General features: G+C 41.3%; 1 long non-coding RNA gene across 5 annotated transcripts; it reads left to right on the top strand.

The window, feature by feature from the left end:
• The first annotated feature begins 944 nt into the window (after positions 1 to 944).
• LOC102551884 (uncharacterized) lies at positions 945 to 21,567 on the top strand. 5 transcript variants are annotated; one of them, XR_015633441.1, is made up of 6 exons: positions 949 to 1,536; positions 1,611 to 1,815; positions 13,949 to 14,103; positions 20,474 to 20,683; positions 20,795 to 20,955; positions 21,055 to 21,567. It is a non-coding gene; the product is annotated as an uncharacterized LOC102551884 (long non-coding RNA). The 5 variants fall into 5 exon arrangements; XR_015633440.1 differs by lacking the exon at positions 20,474 to 20,683; XR_015633438.1 differs by lacking the exons at positions 20,474 to 20,683; positions 20,795 to 20,955 and having other exon boundaries at positions 945 to 1,536.
• The last annotated feature ends 702 nt before the right edge of the window (positions 21,568 to 22,269 follow it).

Genomic DNA, 22,269 nt, shown 5'->3' with positions numbered 1-22,269 from the left:
TGCTGTATCCTCTTTATTCTGAGAAAGTTCCAACCTTGTTACTTACCAAACGTTTATCTTGACTCTTGGAGATCTGTGTATAGTAAGAACTCCTTTGACCTTTGGGATGGAGGGTTTATCTTATCAGCCCTCCTCTCTTATCTGAAAACTTCAGAAATGTGGTCAATAAATTGCTTTATAATCTCATTTACAAGAAAACTCCACCTTCCTTAGATAAGCATACCAAAACATCGGGTTATTTTGTTTTTTGTTTTTTGTACTTAAACCTTAATTTAGCTGTAAAGTGGTTTTAACAGTGCAATTCAAAAGCCAAACGTTCTATGGTGAAATATGCACAGTCTCACGGGAAATAAATCTCATTCTCTCTGTCTTTGCAGCAACGGTGTGTACCAATCCCTTGGATGCACACTCTTATCCTTTACTTCAGGTTTATCTTGAAATATTGTGTGTGTGTGTGTGTGTGTGTGTGTGTGTGTGTGTATCAAGCTCCTGGTTCTACCGGAGTGGTGGTTCTGGAAGTGCAGGTCGCAGAGCTGGCGGAGTTGTGTTGGGTTTTCTGCTATTGCTGACCACGGAAGGTGAAGAAAATGAAGAGGACATTAAGAAACCCATCTGACCACTTCAAAGAGTTTTACTCACCTTTTCCCCTGCATGAGAAAGTACCAAATTTTGTAAAAGTAAGAATTTTAAGTTCTTACGTTTTCCTTTCAGTATTTACAACCCACTATGTGTAATGGTGTGTGTTCGTGAGGGTACTTAAAATGTTCACCAAATAAGAAAATGGCCAGTCTAGAAAAGAGAAATAATTAAAAATACTTGAGTAAGCTGTGAGCAAATCCTGTAACTTCCTTGGACTCTAACAGTTGCAAGGTTTTATTGCCTCACAGTAAACATTGTGATCATACCTAGACAGCTGCCAAGTAACACTGTCTGAGGCCTGGGCCAGATAGGGATTGAATTTATTGCATTAGAGCAGGTCCCTAGGGTGCTTCTATTCTGAATTCTGAGTTTTCAGCCAACAACTTGGTGGGACTTTTGTTGTTCTGCAAATTTCCACCACACTTCAGAAGCACATCGGTTTTTACCAGCTGAGTTTTAACTAGATGTGAATTCTGTGAGGCAAACAGTTCTCCTATCCACTGCTGGAGGCAGCTTTCTCTCCTTGGATGATTTAATAAATAGGAGGGTTGACCACAGGAAAGTGTCTCAAGCTCTTGTGAAACAGGGCCCTGTTGTGCCCTTCCTTCCTGGGTGACATAGTTGGAAATGGTTGCTGTGGAGACAAGCCTCCCCAGAAATCAGTTTATGCCTGTTCTACCTTCATTTCTCACCCAGGTGTGGTGATTTAAATAAACTCTTTGGTAGGATTAGAAGGATTAGGAAGCCTTGCTGCACTTTCAAAAACCCAAGGCCAGGCTAGTCTCCACACCAACCCCCCTGCCCCCAATGGATTAGCATGTAGAACTCTTAGTACTGTGTCTGCCTGCCTGCCACTATGCTCCCAACCAAGATGATAATGGACTAACCTCTGAAATGGTAAGCAAGATCCCAATTACATGCTTCCTTTTGTAAGAGTTGTCTTGGTCATGGTGTACGGTGTCTCTTCACAGCAATAGAACAGTGACTGACCCCTGGCAAGTTTCAGGCTTCAGGAAAAGGCTGAAGAAAGAGTGTTCTGCAGTAGAAATGGGGACAGAACCTGTTGATGCTTCGGTCTGGGTAGCTTGAAGACTCCATTCTGAGTGCAGAATTCAGCACCTATGAAGATTTGAGGGGAAATGATGGATGATGCATCTCTCTGGAAAGTCTTGGAAGGTAAAGAGCAGAGGATAAAGCAATATCCTTATGTGTGAATTAGTGAATTTTCCTGAGCACAGCCTTAGACTGGTAGCCATACTGTTGGGCTGTGTGAAAAACACAGCAGTTAGGCCTGTGGGACAGGAGCAACGACTTCCCCATTTGCCATATTCCATTTCCCTCAAAGATTAACAATTTTAAGCTTTGTATAATGCCCTTATGGTTCCAGGGAGTTTTTTTATATTAGTAGACCCTTTTATTAATATACTTTAATACTATATTAATATAATAAAAGTATACGTTTATTAGCTAACTCTTAGAGGCCCTAGAGCCAATTATGCAGACAAACAGAAAGCATGCTCACTGGTTCTGTGGGGTAAGATGCTGAAGTGGCTACATATTTGTAGGATCAATTGAAGCCAAATGTTTAGGGAGAAAATGGTTATTGTATTCTAGTCAACTTTCACCTGTAATTTTCTTTTAAAGAATGCATCTTAATTTATGGATTGACAACCTCACACATGTATATACAAGGCATTTTGATCACATTCATCAGCCATTACTTTCTCTGATCCCCTCCCACTGGAACCCTTCTTTCCACCACATCCCCTTCTATGTCTTTTCTTTTTTAATGACCCTTGGGTTTTATTGGTGTTTCTTGCGTGTTCATGGATGGGTGAGGGGGGATTTACTGAACCATTGACAATGTATTGGTAGGGTGGCTACACCACTGAGAAGGATGACTCCCCCCCCCCCAGCAACCATTAAAGACTAATAGCTCCTTTGCTAGGGGTCGACTTTTTCTCCTTCCCCTGCCCATTCATGCTAGATGATTGACAAGCTACACGTTGGGCCTTATCTACAATTTTCAGTATCTGATGATCATCCCGAACCCTCTACTAATTCAGAAAGATAGCAGAAGGCATGGAGAAAGTACTCTTCCTCCAAAATAGCTTGGAGAGGAAAAGAAAGAAATATCTGTGTGAGCTAGCTCATTTTTCTAGTGTGAACTAAAATTGAACTTGATTTTGTGAGTCAATCTGTGAAAGTGACTGAATAAATTCTCTGCTATTGAAACAAATAAGGGCTCAAAAAAAAATCACATGATGTATGCAAAGTTACAGAACAAAACTGTTTCAGAACTCCTGAGTTAGGTGGTCAGTTGTAGTAGAGAAACTTCACACAAGTTTCAACAACATAGGTTGGGGAGGGGCAGGGGAAGAATCCAGCCCAGGGAAGAGGTTAGGAAAAAAATTAATTCCCAAGAAACAAAACGGAATCAAAACCAATGTCAAGTTATTGATGTGTAGAGAAAGTGACTCACTCAGTAGATGGGTGATGCAATCTTCTAGAAGAGTAGCAACAGCTGACCCTCCTCAGGCCCACTAACTACTGGCTGCTTTGCTGAGCTCTTTGGGAATTGATCATACATAGCCAAAGAAATCTGGGAAGCATTGCAGGTGGCTTTGAAGTCAGGTTACAGGCAGACACTGTTAGAAGAGGAAAGCGAGCATTGGCTACCAATATGGCTTCAAAGTACTTCAAACCATGATTACCATGCCAGAGCTTGAGAGCTATGGAAAGAGAAGAGGGGTAGCCCATGAGAATAAACTGTTTGACAGAAGAACTCTTAACCTGTTCAATATGAAAGAGAACAAGAAGGGGGAAAATACAAATATAGAGCTCTAAGATATGCGTGCTGAATGACTGATAGAACTTTGGGGGAAATAGTTACAAAGAGAGGAAGGACTATTCCAGAAAAAAAAAATAGGGAGGGAATCAGCATGCACATCCATGGTCCCTCTTACTGCATGTTCCTTCACACGGAGGATGGGTACTCATGAATAGTACTTGTCTGAGTCATAGTCGGTGGCAGGCATTTTGGGAACGTCACTGTGAAGGCAAAAAGAATGAGGTTTATGGTGAGAAATAGAGCTAAAATAAGACCGCTTTGGCCTGTTCTGCCACCCTGGAGAGGAAAGTGACAACTTGGTTACATTTATTTTGTGTGCGTCAACACCCAGTAATGTGGCTTTCGGGTTTCTGTCTCAGTGAGAGCAAAACACAGTAGCTAGAACGAGCATGGAAGTGGAAATGACCTCGTGTGTGGATGGAGCTGTAGATGATGCTGAGACAGAACGACCAAGATTCTGGAAGAAATGTGCATAGCCTGATAGCAATTATATTATTCTAGAAAATTCCATATGGGAAACCATGCAGCTTTGGAGAGTACATTTATTAATGTGTACATAAATCCACTAGGCAGGTGAGGATATGAAATTCAGCCACTTCTATTTCTTGACATAGGGCTCATTTTCTCTTGCCTATCAGCTGGCTTGCTTTATTTGTAAGCAGTGATAAAGCTCTTGTGGCTGCAGTCAAGTCTGCCCATGATTCTCTCTAGCCGTGTGCACTGGCGAGGCTGAACCACAGAGGAAAGCTGAACGTTAGTCAGTAGCATCTGGGCCGTGTAGGGCAGGGGCTGGCTAAAGCAACCCATTTCTCAGGTTCATTTGTCTGCTCAGTGTTTTTATGCTTGCGTCTCTGAAACAAGAAAAAGGACCCTCCTTACAGAATTCCAAATTCAACAGGGGAAAGCGATTAAGTAGATGGTGAAATGCTGCAGAGGGAGGTCTCTTTGTTGGCAGCCTCAGGCCTGAGAGCAAGGCCAAGCTTTGGCTGAGAACTTTGGGAAGGAAAACTCATTTCTGGGATGAAGGAAGAAAACCATTTGAGCCTTTGTTGGGGGCTGTTTTGGCACTTGATTTGATGGATAAAAACGGCTGTAAAATCCTTGTCTTCTCTCACTTAGAAAGAGGGTAGACTTAATTGCACGAGTATGTGTGCGTGTGTGTGTGTTTGGCCACACACACACACACACACACACACACACACACACACACACACACACGTTTGGAGGTCAGAAGAGGGTCCCAAAACCCTTGGAGTTACAGTCCATTGTGTGATACCTAATGTGGGTCTCCTAGAAGAGCAAGAAGCAGCATTATCTGTTGAGTCATCTCTCCAGCACCCAGATTTTGTACTCTTCTTTTCTACATTTATTTACTTATTATTGGTATGTGTGTGTATATGTATGTGGGGACATGTGATGATCAGAGGACAACTTGTCCAAGTCCATTTCCTCCTGCTACCATGTGGGTACTAGGGATCTAACTCAGATTGTCAGTCAGTTCTAGTGGTAACTTAACAGGAAGTTTCAAACCTTTAGTCTCTTTCTTCCCTTACCCTCATCTCCCAACTCTTCCTGTCACCTCCCTTTTCATTTTCTCCCATCCCCATCTTCCTCTTTCTTTTTCTACCTCCTCCTTCTTCTCACCTCTTGTCAACACCTCATTTTGTTTACTTGCCCACCACACTTCAAGTTTGTTGGGCATGCGTATTACAGTTCCTTACTTCCCATTATTTATCTGTCTTTTAAACAAAATGTTTTGCATATAGTTTTTTCTCAATAAATAGTCACTAGGTTGACATGCATGTGGATACACCTATTAGCCAGCCATGATCATTCTTCTTGCTAAACCGCTTGGGAAAAGCCATTGCCTCAGCTGCCAAGGGAAGGGAAAAATTAGACAGAACTATCCAGCTTCAACAATCATGAACCACGACAGTTACCAGTAAGGCAAGCTATGCATGAAGGTTCAGTAATTGAAGGTTAATTGGCATTAACAAGTCAGCAGTTATCAATAGCCGTCTGATTGGACTTAAGTCCCACTCAACAGGAGGGAAATCATGGCTGCTACTGGAAGCCTAGCCAACTTCCCAGGGCTAGTAAGGTCTTTGCTAAACCAGCCTAATTTCTTACTACATCCTAAATATTGTCCATATATCTATACACCATATCCACATACACAGATAAGGGTAGCTACCAACACTCATTTAAGAATCATCTCTTTGTAGCAAGTGGACCCAATGGAGACCATTACAGAAAACCACAACTGAACACATGCAGCAACCAAGCAGTCGTGGGGAGCCCTGCCCAAGGGGTTACATCTATCCCACAGATCCCGCATTGATGGCTTAGGGAAATCTCAAAAGAGGGGGCAGAAAGAGTAAAACAGCTAGAATACCAGAAGGCCTGCTATGAAATCATCTGTTCTAGAAATCACAGCTTAGACAAGACCAGGAAAATGGCAATATTGACAGACATATTAGTATGTAAAGGGAACATTTTTGAGGCATCCCACCACCAGACAAAATAACAGGCAATTAATTATTCCTGGGAAATGGACAATTAGCATCCCAGGGAAGAAACCCCTTATTGGTTGTCCAACACAGTCATTAGCCTGCAAACTATATATGTACACACACACACACACACACACACAAACACACAAACACACACACACACAAAATGAACTCAGCAGGTCATGCACACACATATGTGTAATACATTGCGCACACACACATATACATATGTAACAATAATAGTAATGAAAATAGACTAGCAATTTGGATGGGCATTAGAAGTGCTCAAGAGAGGGTTTCTGGGATTGGCTGGAGAAAGGAAAGTGAGGAGGAAAGTGACGTAACTCTATTTCAATTAAAAACACACGTTTGTAAAAGGCCATTGCCTCCATTGCATTGGTTGGGATTATTTCATGACTGCTTTTTCCATTCTCTGGAAAATGTCACGGAGATCTGTTATGTAAGGCTGAAAGTAAAATTACTTCTCTTGCAGGATCAGAATAGCTCTTAATTAATTTATTTAACAAAATTGTTTATTGAGACAGGTTCTCGCTATGTAGCCCAGACTGGCCTTTAACTCTCCACCCTGAGCTCGGTCTCAGGAGTGTTGGGGTTACAAAGTCGTGCCACCATGCCTGGCTTTATCTTCCATTTTTCTGTTTATTTTTTTATTTCGTGTGAGATTTATTTGTCTTTGTTCAAAGAAATGGAATAATTAATTTTAGTAAGACATAGCCAGGCTATCAGTAACTTTAATATAATATAGCTCTTTCTTACATACTTATTAGATCAACAAGTTTTCTTTCTTTAGCAATGACTGTGTAGGCTCGATTTGACTTGTTTTGATTGGCACGGAGATGAAATGTTCTCTTTTAATTAGGGTAGGAGTTGGATGGGGTGGGGTGAGGGAGCCAGCCTTGGCTCCAGGAGGTTGTTCCGGTGCCAGTTGGTGGAAACTTGAGCGGCTTTAGTTCTTTTCAATATGATTGCATAGTGAAGAGAAAAATGTCTAAACTAGGTAGCTGAGAAATACTTTCTCTCACACCATATAATAAAACAAACAAGACAAGAAGACTTCAAGAAGCATTTTGCCATTTACCAGAGAACTGGGCACATATTTAAAGGGTTTAAATGTGCCCATGGGATCCTGCTGAAACTTAGATGATCTTTAAAAAATGTACAAAATGGCAATGATCTCATGCATTTTCAGAAACAAAAGTACTCAAGCTTCCAGGGAGATTCTAGGCAGCATCGTTTATTAGAGAAAAAAAAAAGTCTTTGCTCTAAGCTGGGAGCATTCTCTGCCAGTAAATGAATAGCAATTCCCCTTTCCTTGGTGTGAGCTCTCTCAATACAGGCAGGTATCCGCAGATTTGATACTTGTCCAAAAAGGCATTTTGATCTCCTTCGCACTCCTGGCCACACGTATCGTAAATGCTCATATTTTTTGGAGTGTGTTTGGGGCTGGACAGCCCCAGGGAAACACTCACGTCCTCCCAACTTCAAACGCACCCTGCACGTGTTCAGCATTCTCATAGGTCTCTGCAACATGTTGAATGCTTCTGGTTCTTAGCAAGCAAATTTGCCTGGGACCATGGCATCTAACAGTTTACTGCACTAAGTGGTTGTGGTAGGGGCCCTGCGTAGCTTAGCCGTGGGAAAATGTCATAGTGCAGTGTTTCTGTCGCCAACAGTGTGCAGATCACTCTGCATATGTCTACTAAGTTTTCAGTGTGGTTTTTATATGTGTGGGGGGAGGGAGGTGAGAGTGTCTATACCACTTAGGTTCCACATTGCTAATCTAATGTTCTTACACCTCATTCTCTTCTTGGACATATCTCTGGATTGGATTTTCCAACTTCTTTGCAGTTAAATGGGACTACCTCATTGAGTTCTGGCCAAAAGAGTTGGGTTAGTGACATCTCATCACTCTTTATCCTAGACTTTATGACCCATGACAACTTCATTTCAACTAACATTTCTTAGATACAGGATAGTTTTGATATCTGCCCCCTTCTCCACCCTCATCCCCAGGAAATGATGATTGTCACAACTAGGAGATGGCTACTGGCACCTAGGGAATGCAGACCAGGATTACTGTTAAACATCCCATAATGGAAATAAAGAGTGATCCAGCCCAAAATATGGGTACTGGTTTCTCCATAGAAATAGAGCCTCCCATAAGCTATGTATAGATAGATGCATGAGAGAGGAGATTTGATGGGGATTGGCTCACATGGTTCTAGACTGAGAAGTCTCACAAACACTATCTGTTATGTGGGAACTCAGCAACTCTGGACATGATTCAGCCCAGTTTCTGAATACCCAAGAACCAGAGGAGCTGCTGTAACACTGAGAATGAGGAAGCCCTGAGAATGTAGGCAGCAGAAGGTGGGTGACTCAACTCATGGTGGGAAATGGAGAGAAAGAGGAAAATAGGAAGAAAAGTTATGGAGGGAGGGGAAGGAGGAAAGGTGGGAGCGAATGAATTCACATCTTCACCAGGTTGTTTTATTTGGGCCCTCAACAGTTGTATGATGACCACCCACACTGATGAGGGTGGATCTCCTTTTCTGGGCCTACCAATTCAAGTGCTAATCTTTTCCAGAAACATCCTCAGAGACACATTCATAAATATTGTTTTACCAGCTATTTAAGAATCCTTTAACCCAGTCAAGTTGACATATAAAATTAGTCATTGCGGGGTTGGGGATTTAGCTCAGTGGTAGAGCTCTTGCCTAGCAAGCACAAGGCCCTGGGTTCGGTCCCCAGCTCTGAAAAAAAGAAAAGAAAAATTAGTCATCGCAAATACTGTTGAGAAATGCTGCTTCAAACTCTTTCTCTGTCTGCAGCCTGGACACAAAACATTCACAAGAGAATTCTGAGAACCTAAAGTTGGCTGAATTACTAGGTAGAAGGTTCCTGGAACGCTTAACTTACATAGTGGTTTTTACCAAACACAAGCTGGCCTCTGTCTTTAAAAAGAGATTTTTTTTCTGTGTCAAGATATTGAAATTTGAGAGCTATTTACAAAGCCACTAAGAAATTAACAATGACAGATAGAAACTCAGTTCTTGGGCAAATTACTTAATCTATCTCATTTTTTTTCTTCTACTAATGAAAATACTACTGTCCCTACCTTTGGGTTTTATGAGGGTCAAGTGAATTTGCATATATAGAAAACTTAGAATGGCACTGATCTAACTGCATAATTATTTAGCCACAAAAATGTCTTTGTCTGGCATATATTTTTACAGTGAACTGGAAACTACATAAAGAATACATGGTCATGTGAAATTAGCTATATTACAGACACCAGCTCAAGGGATCCCTCTGAAGTACTGTCACTATCCTGGCTGAATTTCCTCAGCTACTTCAGTGTATGACAGAGATTTGAGTACATTTTAGCTCCCAAATCAATGCCTTTTCGATCATTTCTGTACAGTTGGGAGGCAGAGAACTCTGTGCATTCAAAGGCGGCTTGGTTTACATAGTGAGCTTCAAGACAGTCTGGGCTATGTAAAGAGACCCTGTCTCAGGAAAAGAAAGAGAAAAGAAAGAAAGAAACAAAGGAAGGGAGGAAGGCAAAAAGTAAGGGAGGGAGAAGGAAGGAAGGGAGGGAGGAAAAAGGAAGAATAGAAGGAAGGAAGGAAGGAAAGTAGGGAGGAAGGAAGGAAGAGAATAATAGTTTGCGGTACTGTCATTTTCCAAGAACAATTTACTTAATAGGCTCAGGGTTTTAAGCAAAGTGAGAAACTGAAGACAAAGACTTATGTGTATTATAAGCCATTTTTAAGAGGTTTATTGAACAGAACTTTTAAGTATTCATAGAATAAGGTCTTTGCCTATACTGATCCAAGTAATAGTACATGTTTCAATTATGGCCCCATTTTGTAAAATTCTCCACTCTCGTAATACCACAACTGACAGGAATTTGTTTTCCAGAATTTAAGTAACTAGTTTCTCTCCATTCTTGCCTTCTTTGCTCTATTGATCCACTCCTCACCCCAATAACACCCAGCCAGAAGAGGCCTATGGATTGCCTAACATTCTTTAATTTACCACTCATTGGAAACCTTTAGCAATGGCTGTCTGTGGTCCAAAAAAGAAAACACTTCAATACCCTTCATACCAGCATCCTTTGGCTCTGTTTCTACTCTGTTCTGCAATCTGACATTGGGCCCAGCTTCTCAAACCAGAGACCCTTTCTTCAGGTCTGTCTCTGAATAAAATCCTGAACATCATCCAGTTGCTTACTCTCCTTATCTATCTTTCCTTCTTGTTGACCTTAAAACATACAGCTATTGAAGACTTAAAGTATAGCTAATTCAATAGGACTAAAGTTTATATTTTATTTCTAACTTATTTAAACGCTGCTGTTTCACGAAATATAACACAAATGCCATCAGTCTGGGCAGATATTCTAGTGTGTTCATTGTCTAAGTGCTTAGAAATATTATTGAGACATAGTAGCTGCTCAATTGGTATATGGTACATCAATTTTAGCCCATGGGGGAGATTGTTTTTAAGCAACTGTGTAATACAATAAAAGAATATAATAATATACAGTATATAGTATAAAATAAAATGATGTAATAAAATAAAAACTGCTAGCGTATGTATATAATTTGTTCCTACTCATCCTGTGAAAGCATGCCTAATGTATGTTATTTAATTGCTATTTTGGATTCATAGGGTATCCTACCAAATATGGATGTATCCAAATAGAGCTATACTCTACTGACTACCATGTGTGAATGCCTTCTTCCAATGGGCTATCCTGGAGATAAGTACCAGTAGCCTGTTTCTTTCCCCCATGGCACAGCAACATCAGTACCAAGAGGTAGTGAAAACATATCCATTTCTGAGCCAACCCGAGCAGCCCCTTTGAAGTTAGCTGGCCTCATCTAACACCAAAAGGAATCCAGACTGTAGTCACCTGTCTATGCCTGTCTGTAGCATTAGGGATAAAGCTGAGGGAGGAGTTTTGTAACCTAGGGGAACAATGTAGTTGTACAGAAAGCTCTGAAACCCAGGTTAATATGTGAAAGTAATGGAGACCCTGGGAAGGCCTTGTTATAGACAGTTCAAACCCAGGCTGCCCACCCAGCTCTTAGTGAAGGGCACATATATTTCCTGTTATTGTTTGTGAGCACTGAATTTCCAGGTTGCCTTTGAGTGTACTGGGAAGACGGTGGCTATGGGCCTCAAGGATGACAGCAGTGCACACAGATGCCCAAATATAAATGCACACTGTCAATGAATGTCTACAGCCATGGTCTGAAGTACCCATGCAATCAGGGTAAGGCAGAACGAAGAAAATGAGCTCAGCGTCTTGGTACTACAGAAAGCAAGAGTAGAAACAATGGCCCCGGGGGAAAGGCTAGCAATGAAGCTGTTTCTGTTCTGCTCACTTTTTAAAATTGCTCTAGGGTTTCTCCTCTCATCTTGAACCTCAACACCATTCCATCAGCTTGTGCTGGCCTTTCTGTTGTGTTCACCCATGCCAATAATAGTTTCTATCCTTCTTAAAGACGATAAGATAGTGGCCTCTCTGAGATAGTGGCCTTCATTCAAATCTCATTTTTCCTTATCCGAGATTCTCGATGATTCTGAAGCCTAAGCCCAATGAAATGAAACTATTCCAGCTCCTTATTTTAGTTAGAACCTCATGGTGTCTTCAAATATCCTAGAAACTTTATACAAGTAGAGATACCCAAACTCCACCCCTAATGCTTGGGATCCACTGGTTACATGGCAAGCCAGACTTCAGACTTGATGATGTAGACTCTCTTCTTGTAAATACAACCAGATAGCCAAGATTCACATAGCATTTGGAAATATCAATAGCAAAGAGAGGGGGTCATAAAAATAAAGATTAACGAATGCTTAGTAAACAAAAAAATTAGAACAGACAGGTCTTTAAAATATACCAGTAAGGCTAGGAAGGTGGCTTGGTTGATAAAGTGCTTACCATGCAACCATAAGAACCCAAAGTCAGCTCTCCAGCATCCATATAAAAGCCAGGCTTTGTGGCACATGGTTGTGCTCCCAGTGCTGAAGAGGCAGAGACAGTGGGATTCCTAGGGCTTGCTGTCCAGCCAGTTTAGCTGAATTGGTGAGCTCTAAGTTCACTGAGAGACCCTGTCTCCAAAAATAGGGAAGGGGTTGTAAAGATGACTCAACCATAAAGGATATTACATGGTTTGTGCAGAAGACTGAGTCAATTCCCAGCACCTACAGGGTGCTCAGAAACATCTGTAACTCCAGATCTAGTGGATCTTCAGACATTCGTGGTCACTGAACACATGTGGTACCCATACATATATACAGGCAAAATATCCACAAATGTGAAACAAATAAAGAAAAGAAAAGAAATTAATGTATTGCACAATCAAGGCAGATATTTGACATTCTGCCCTCCATAGATGCTTACACATTGCCAAACACACCTTAAAATAGACAAACATTCCTTGGTTGAAAATTGCTTGATTCCAAGCTGGTACAACTCTGGAAATTAGTCTGGAGGTTCCTCCGAAAATTGAACATAGTGCTACCCGAGGACCCTGGCTGTACCACTCCTGGTCATATACCAAAATGATGCTCCAACATATAACAAGGACACATGCTCCATTATGTTCACAGCAGCCTTATTTATAATAGCCAAAAGCTGGAAAGAACCCAGATGTCCTTCAAAAGAGGATGGATACAGAAAATGTGGTACATTTACACCATGGAGTACTACTTAGCTATTAAAAACAATGACTTCGTGAAATTCATAAGTAAATGGAAGGAACTAGAAAGTATCTTCCTGAGTGAAGTAACCCAGTCACAAAAGAAGACACATGGTATGCACTCACTAATAAGTAGATATTAGCCCAAAAGCTTGGAAAATTGCTGCTCTTCCTCAAGAAGAGCTGGCTGGGATATTTAAAAGACAGATTGTAAAAGAAAAGATCCAATAGAATTGGTCAACTCCCAGAGAGATGCATGGTGATCTTGTTCACCAAAGTTTCCAACAGGCTGCCTTTGTCTTATATTCTTAGGTTACACAATTCCTAAAACAGAAAGCTGTTCCTGATCGTGACAACATTAATGGACACTGAGTAATTGTTTACGTAAGACATCAGAAATTGAACTAATATTTTGACTAGATTCTTAAAATTTAAAAAAATTATTCTACTTAGTACAACAACTAGTCAAATGACTGAACATTATTTTTGGTGTGCTGTGGTTGGTAAGGACTTTGTTCAAGTTAGGGAATTTCTCAAAGAGCCTCGGTGAAAGACCAGGTGGTCTGTCTCCAGGGTTGGCAAGTAGTTTGCTAAACTCCTTTCCGGAAGGACTGATGCTAATGTCTGGCCATGAAAGTTAATGGAGGAATAGAGATGGAGGTAGTTGGTGCTCCCTACTCCTCCAACCCCATCAGTACAATGTTACCCACCCTAATTACTCCTTGAAGAGAGCACATCTGAAGGAAGGTGTAGAAAAAAGCCAAGAACCCCATAAATCCACATATCATCTTTGGAAGATTCTTCTTTAAGAAGGGTCAGCCAGACCCAGACCATCAAAAACCTGTCCCGTATTTGTGAAAGCCACGAGAAAGGATGGCTCATCATCAGAGAGACACGGAATACGTGTGTAAATCCAGCCATGTTCTGCTACACCGTGGGGACCATAGAGACCAAGTGCAGCAGAACCATGGTGTGTGTACAGCATCACACAGACTATCAGCTATATTGTAGACATCAAGTAATGGTAGTGATGTTAGCTGCAGACAACCCTTCTTTGCTAACTCATCTTTCAAATTGTGCTCTGTGCTCCTGCTCTGAACTTTGGCTTTGGGTATAACTTCTTTTTGAGGTTTGTTTGTGGCCTCAACATCTGTTCTATATTTTACATACCAAATATAGTAACTTACCTCTTCTGCTCGGTTCTCATTTAGGGCCCTTGTATCTTGGGGCTTTTCTGTGCCTGATGTGACCCAGGTCCTCTGGACTACATTTCTAATTTTGGTGCCTGAATCAATGGACCTGCTTCTAGAGGTGTGGCTGCTAAGCTTGGACAATTTAGGATATTGAAAGGTGGAAAAGGGAAGAGGTAAGCTAAACTCATTTTTTAAAAGCTGAAGAAGAAATAAATGCAGAAATAGAATATCATGAAATGAGAGCAGAAAAACCACTAATTTAGCAGTAACAAAGATTGCACAGGGAGGTGTGAAAATAAACCAAGGGGTTTCTTCCTCTGCTACCTACATTGTTGTCTGTGCTCAGTGCTGGTGTGGGAGGGAAACCACCATAGGTTAGAGACCTTTAACAAGCAAGGAGTCCACACCAAAGGAACCCTTTGAAGTAAGGCAGGTCGATATGTCCAGAGAGGAAACTGCTTACCCATTGTGGGCAAGAGCCGACAGCATTGCAGAAACCAGTTATAGCATCTGCCTTGTCAATATCTGAGTGGGAAAGCTGCTGGGAGCAAACTCTCCTCTCCTGCCAAAACCAGCATGCTAATAATCTTAAGGTAGAAAACATTGACCAATTTGGATTGGCTTTGCCTTCTTCTGCTACTGTCTGCAGGACTGAAAATTATCCTCTTCCTCAGTGAGCTAGTGGGCTGGAGGCTTTGAAAGAGAACAAGAGTCTCAGAGAGACAAATATCAACTGCTTCCTCTCATGCAGAATCAATCTACCACAGACCTACTTACCCACGTACCTAGCTAATCATTATCTATCTATAATCTGTAAAAGTAGAAGGGGACTGTGAGAGGGGAGGAAGAGGTCTAAAGTTTAAAAGAATAGAGACAGTAATAAAATATGGTTATCTTGAAAGCAGAAACTTGGTAGCTAGGGTCAAGAAAAAGGACCACCAAGGTGGGTAGAGGATATAGGGAAGCATGATGGTATGTATGTATGTATGTATGTATCATGAAAAAGTCACTATGAAACTCATTTCTCTCCATACTAATCAACAACAACATAATTTTAAAATTATTGATGAAAAACAAAAGGCCCAGAATGTTTTCTTTGATGGAATAGACTTGGTATGATGTCACACCACAAAGTTTACAAAAGACAAGAATTATTTAGGCTAGCAATTGAGAATAGAGCGATGAATGCTCTGTGCCACCACATATCTATGTACAGACCCTTTGCTTCATTGAATTGATATACGAAACTAATATGTTTAGTTTTCTTACATTTTGTTGAAAGTAAAACACTGGTTTTATTGATGGCTATAAAGCGATTTGTGGCCATCACTCCAAATGCCTTTGGAGTGATGGCTTAGTTTGGGTGATGACTAATTACTCTAATCACTTTCTTTTTCAGGTCTCTGTCAAAGAGTAAAAAACTCAGAGAAGTATTGACAGAGGGCACATTTAGGTGTGGTTATTGTGCAAAGAATACCTAGGGAGGGAATCTTGAAAAGTATTTAGAATGCTTTGAGGAACAACTTGTCTCCTATTTCTAGTTAGAGCCCAGTACCGTTCCTGAGGGCTGTTAGTTTTGTGTTGAATTAAAACTCCTTGTGGGGACATTGTATTTGGCAAGGTCTCCATCTTCATTTGCAGCATATTCTCTGGCCAATACTCAACATCTCTCAGAAACTTTCCATCCATTTGAGTTTCAATAACCTCCTTGTGTAGTTGGATTGCTAATGAAAACATCAGACTTCCTGGGCCAATTTTTATTTTCAGGGAGAAACATGGTAAAGTCATTTGTAAGGAGTCACATAGGAGATTGGGAAGACAGAAAATGTTGGTCAGACAAATTATCTTATGAACACTGTTAGGACACTGACATGCCCTCTGTGTTGGAAATTCTCTACTGTCAAAGAAAAGCACATCCCAGTGAAGCGAAGACCTGAACAATTGCTTTCCCAGCCATTCTATTGACTAGATCTGCAAAAATATAAGCACGGTTGCTCTAGGGTAGCACCCTGTTAATCCAGCTATTGTCTACACAACTAAGTCCAAACTTTTTGTTTGGTTTGTGGCTCCACAGTGATGTACCTTCTTTCAGCCATTCCCTAAGCGGACATAACTCTCTCTGTCTGGTTCACAAGACAAAATTAGTCTTCACTGAAGTGTTCTAGCATTTCTCCAGCCAGTGAAGGTCCATGGGAGGAGGAACATATATGTTTGACCCACAATTTGCTTTCTTGAGCAAAAGAAAAGAGAGAAAAAGAGGAGTACCATAGACTTAGCAATCATATGTCTTAATGCCGGGGCACCTCTGCTTTTACCATTCGCAAAGAAAATGATGGAAGAAAAGCCCAAGTGATAACAGAATCAAGAATCCTACACAGACGTACATCCCAAACCTCATCATTTTCCATACATCTCAGGAATTTTAACTATAGCAATGAGGCAATGTAGTGATTTATTTTAATATAGTGTTTACTCTGTGCCATACTCTGAGGTCTTTGCTTTCGTTTGGATTTTAACATATATGAAATCTTTAAGTTCTCAGTGAAACATCAGAGGTAGGCAGCATTCTGGTTCCCATAGGCAAAAGAGGAAAGTAAAGCTCAAAGAGGATTACTAATTCAAGTCAGGCCTCACTGGCAGTCAGGGGTTGAAGTTGAGGCATCTGGCTTTTGGGTGTAAAGATACTCTGGTACAAATGAAGGTTAATCTAGTAGTCACACTCCGTGTTTGATTGCTAAAAGCTAACACATAGCATTCCGACCAGAAGATTCACACTCCCTGGCCCTGAAATCCAGTTCGCTATCCTTTTGCTCTTAGTCCTTCCTGTCTGACATGGCAAGTACACTCAGGCTCTGGTTGGGGCATGTTGTAAATGGTACTGGGGTTTGTGTCAGGGATGCGATCATAAGAACAGCAACTTTAAAGCAGATCCATCTGCTAGTGGTTCTGGGTGGTGGAAACAGTCCACTCTAGGATCCCACACGGACAAGGGTTTGATGCTATGCCATTTCCCAGCACTCAGCATGTATTTGCAAAGCTTCGTTACTTCTTGGTGCCCAATAACTGAGTTGATAAATCTAGCCAGATGGGAGAGTTGCAAGGTGAAGTTAATTGGCTGCAATGCCAAAGAATGCTTGATGGGCTTGTCCAGGTTTACAAAGTAAATCTTCTTCCTTCCTTTATTTTGTGCTTCTCAAATCTGTTTTGGCCATAAAATAGTTTTTGGTTTTATGATTCTTCATATCTTCTATTTTAAGAGGTTTTTAAAATATCCATTCTTTAATAGTTCCCACTATAGGTGTTTTTCATACTATATGGCAACTGTGTTAAAGTCCTCTGAACTTGAACAAACACTAAGGCCATTAGAACCAGTTTTCTTGCTTTGCTGAGATCCAGTCAGGCTAAGGAATGCCTCAAGGAAAGGGTGTGAGATGGAGAAGTTGGTACCTAGAATCTTTCTTGGTTGTTAATTCTCTGCCTGTGCCAGTCAAAACAAGTGCTGGGACAGAGCCTGAGGAAAGCAGGGTCCATTCAACAATAGCTTTCCCCCTTTTCTGGATACCTGCACTAGGCTACTTTGTTATGACACCAGGTGTCATACTGGTGACTCTGGATGCAGATCATGAGATGATGGGCTGCCTCCAGGGGATTTCTACTTCAATGAGTCGCCATGCATCCCTGCAGGTTGCTGAGACACTGGGACATCTGCATACATCATCCTTCAAGGAGGAGAGAGGGTTCCAGTGCTCAAAATGGATGGTATCTACAGACCTTGCTTTGCTTGTTTTTAATCTAAAGCAGTTTAGGGGTTGAAATGGCACCCAGAATACATTATATCCTGAAATTAATGTAGAATGCTGGCCCAATGTGTATGTGTTCATCTGTACACTGTGTTTCTTAACCTGCCCACTCTGAGTATATGCCGTTATGTGAGAAACCATGGGTTCTGAGCATGTGCACATTAATTTGGAACTTAAAAGTATCTTGGCTCTTCCCCGAAGACTTCAGGCATGGCTTCCCAAATGGTAATATCTTTGTTTTTATGTCTGATAAAACAATTGCATCATGCTTAGTGGGAGCTTTTTCTTAAACTTTGAAATGATATCCACACAACAAGAGAGGGGTGCTAGGTAGAAATACATAGAGAGGGGCCTAGGGAGATGGCTTTGTGGATAAGAGCACAGACTTCTGTTCCGGGGAACCTAGGTTCAATTCTCCTCATTCATTTGGCTGCTAACAACTGTCTATAAGTTCAGGTCCAAATGATCCAATGCCCTCATCTGGCTTCAACAGGCACTGCACACGTATGGTGCACAGATAAACATGCAAGCAAAACACCCAAACACATATAATAAATAAATCTTTTAAAAATGTCCATGAAGAATTCAGTTGACTGGTGATGGGTTAAGACATTGACTCCCATTTTCCCCATCTCTGTGTTACTCTTCTAACATTATGCTGTTTGTCTGGACATGTTAAGTGATATGGAGATACAAGGTACTTTATTGGCAAAATGATTCCCCTTCTTGATTTAAGGGATCATGAAATACACACATCATCAGATTCTGGCTCTGCACACCATTGTGAAGTATGACACGTTTTCCCTTCACTTCCTGGCTCTCCTGACCCATTCTAGGGAGTTCAGATTTGTACAAATCTGCTTTGCAATGAGGCCACCAATCTGGCTTCTGTCTCCTAACTTTGTTCTGGAGCAGGGTTCCCTAATTCTGGTTTTCCTGTTCACTGTCCCAACTACAAAATTCTATCCAAGTATCCTGATTCATTGATTGAGAAAAAGAATTCCTATGACAGTCTTGCTTAGAGCATTGGCTCTCCCAGGAGTAGTTAGGTTTAGAGAATTCTGAGAGTCTGGAGATGGAAAGCTTTAGCCACAGGGAAGCTTTAAGCAATGAGGCAGAGGACAAGCATCTGGAAAGGCAGAAATATCTTCTCAGATTGCTGTATTTAAAGTAAAAAAGGTTTAACATATCCAGTAATCGAGTGAAACAGTGATTTTAACAGAAGGATCCATGGAGAACTATGTGACCATGTCTGTTCTCTCAATTTGATATGTAGATTGTAAATTGGGATTATTATTAGGTATCATGGTGCATACCTAATACCTGTAACGCCATCACTCAGGGGGCTGAGACTGGAGGAGCGTTGTGGTTTGAGACCAACTGGGATACATTGGGATGCCTTTGCCAAACAAACAAAACAACAGAGAGAGAGAGAGAGAGAGAGAGAGAGAGAGAGAGAGAGAGAGAGGTGGGGGAGGGGGAGGAGGAGGGGAGACAGACAGACAGACAGACAGACAGAAGGACAAGTACAGGGACAGAGACAGAGACAGAGAAACCAAGACTGGTTCTCTGGTGAAGTGCTATAATCCTTATAGTAGTATTTTGGAGGTAATCATAAAGAATGGAACTATGCTTGTACTGGTATAAAAGAAAAGGAGGAACATAATATTTTATTAAAAATGTAAAGCCTTTTTGGTTCATATGAGTTAATGAAACATTGATAAGGATGATTCCCAAAGAATCAATGCATTTAGAATGTATTCACTGTAGTTAATAGTTGGTTTGGATTTCCCATGACAGGGTAAGAAAAGGAGTATAGAATCTGGCATTAAATAGTAAAGTAAAATACAAAGGAACTACCACACAACATTGCTTAATGTTCTATAAAATTCATTGCGTTGTATGTATGTGTGATATGTGTGTGATGTGTGTGTGATGTGCGTTCATGTGTGTGTATGTGTATGTATGTGATATGTGTTTGTGTGTGTGTGTGTGTGTGTGTGTGTGTGTGTGTGTGTGGTACATACATGTAGAGGACAGATGACATTTGGTATCTGTTCTCCATCTTTTGAGGCAAGGTCTCTCGTTGAACCTCAAACTCATGACTTTTGTTAGACAAGTTGACCAGAGAGGCTCCACAATTCTTCTGTTTCTGCCCCCCAAAGCTGACAATGCAGGTGCATGCCACCATGGCCACTCTTTACACGATGCTTGGGCTCTGGACTCAGGTCCTCATGCTGTTGCAATAATCACTTAGTCACTGGTCGGTCCTCCCAGCCCATCAAACGTGCTTTGGAAGAGTCTGAGAAAGAAGGTCCAGCAAGGATAGAAGCAAAGTGCCTAATGGGAATGAAAGAGCTCAGCAGCCTTGCCCTAATCGTAGAACAATATGGGTCCCTTCAGTGCTCTGGGGCAGCCCACAAGGAGGGGGAAAACTCCCATCAGAAATTATTCTCTAAAACTAATTATAGTCACCAAGCAATCAAGGTGCCTCCACTTCCTAGACTAGACAGAAAGACAAGTCTGAGTCTAGGATGGAGCTGTTGGGGTTCCTTTGGGTGTCTCAGACTTTGACCAGAGTTGGAGCATTAAGTCATGCCTGTGACTGCTGCGGTTAATCATTGCCAGTAGCCTGGATGGGTGTTAGAGTTACGCAACTTTATAAATCCGGATTGTTCGTATAATTTTTCTTGTATACATCTTAGACCTAGTTGTTAATTCCCTTAATTGATTTTTAACATAGGGTTAAACTTCTCAAAGGAAAAGTTGAAGTCAGGAAAATGACGTAAGCCAAATATAATCATCACAACCCTGGCAGCCTCCTTCACCTGCCAGCTGCTGGGAAGGAGAAGCTGTGAAAGGAAAACGGGGTCTGCGTGTTTGTGGTAAACGCCACGGGACACCGGAATGTGGTCGAGGTTTCTTATTTCCATGTGGTGAAAACAGGATCTCTGTAAGTTCTTTGGCAGGACCGTGATCTCACAACTTGCCAAAAGAGGAATTTACAGGTTGGTCTGTGGACTAGCGCGCTCTATTTCTTATTCTATTTCCCCTCTCTCCACAGAATCTAAACCCAGCTTTTAACTTCCATGGTTTGGCTCAGACATTTCCTCAGGCAGCCCCAGATCATGCTTTGAGTCAGATGCACCTGATGAGAACCGGGTGGACCACTTTAGAGACCCCTGTATCTAAAGTAAAGGAGAAAACATCGCAAAGCATTGTCAGGTGTTTATAGAGGCCGGGAAATATGGTCCTACTGTAGGGGCAGTGTCGAGCCTTCAGAGGGGAGAGGGTGCTTTAATTTTTGATTTTTTTTTTATACAGCTAATGAAATGCGTGTTGACTAGATTTCATATAGGAAGATGAAGAATGTAAAGAAAACAAAATCCTCCACCATTAGAAATGCAGCCACCTCTTCCTAGCTGATTTGAATGATGTAAAACAGCATCTACAAAGCATCGTACACATAGACACGGCATTCCCAACGATCTATGGAGTTCACATGCCCGGAACTGGGGATCCTTTCACTCCAACACAGAAGTGAAGGCACTCTTCCAGATGACCAGAGTTAAACAGTTTGTGGTCTTGGGCAGGAAACTTCTACAAGAACCAAACTCTAGCTACAAAGCTTCAAAGAATTCCCCGGCCACCTGGATAAAAACTTGACAGAAGCCAGAGTCAGCTTGCACTTAGGTGTGGTATGCTCAGCTTGTCAACATCAATAAACTGCAAATGCAAATGAAATGAAATGCATTCCCTCATATGATGCAATAAACTGCAAATGCAAATGAAATGAAATGCATTCCCTCATATGATGCAATAAAATGGGAAATTAGACCATGAGGGCTCTGTCTTTATGAATGTCCTTCTAAGAGAGGTTGGAGGCAAGATTGGACGTTAGTACCCTATTGTGGAAAGGGGAGGAACTGACAGGCCCTCTCCTTTTTGAAGATTTAGATGCAGTTAATAGTTAAGGGGGGAGAAAGGGACAGCAGTGTAACTTCTTCAGTAGTGTAGCTGCTGGGTATGTGCCCGAGTTTCTTTAAAAGCCCCAAGCAGGAGGTGGAGCAAAGGCTCAGCAGTACGAGCAGTAACTACTTGCTACCAGTTACTGCATGATACCCCGGCTTGTTTGCCAGTAATCATATCAGGCTGCTCACAACTGCCTATAACTCCTGTTCCAGGAATCAGGAACCCTGTGCCATATATACATATACGGTGCACATAAACTCTCATAGGCGCTTAGACATACACATAATATAGAATATACTATATTGCATATTAAATATATTCCAACATAGTATGGCATAATATAATATATATATTTAAAATTTAAGAGAGAGAGAGAAACCTCATCTGTGCTCCTGTAAACAATCCTAGTGAAATTCACTGAGGGTGCTCACATGCATGTTCACACAGAAGTAGAAGGGGGCCTCGTTGAGAAGAGGGTATTGCTACAAGTAAGAGGGTTAAGAGAGGGTGAGGGGTGATCAAAATGCACTATGCACATGTATAAAGATATCATCATAAAAACCCATT

This window comes from Rattus norvegicus, chromosome 11 (assembly GCF_021556685.1).
Source record: "Rattus norvegicus strain SHRSP/BbbUtx chromosome 11, alternate assembly SHRSP_T2T, whole genome shotgun sequence".
Taxonomy (NCBI): domain Eukaryota; kingdom Metazoa; phylum Chordata; class Mammalia; order Rodentia; family Muridae; genus Rattus; species Rattus norvegicus.
Note: the sequence above shows the minus strand (reverse complement) of the source record. Positions and strands in the feature narration are given on the sequence as shown.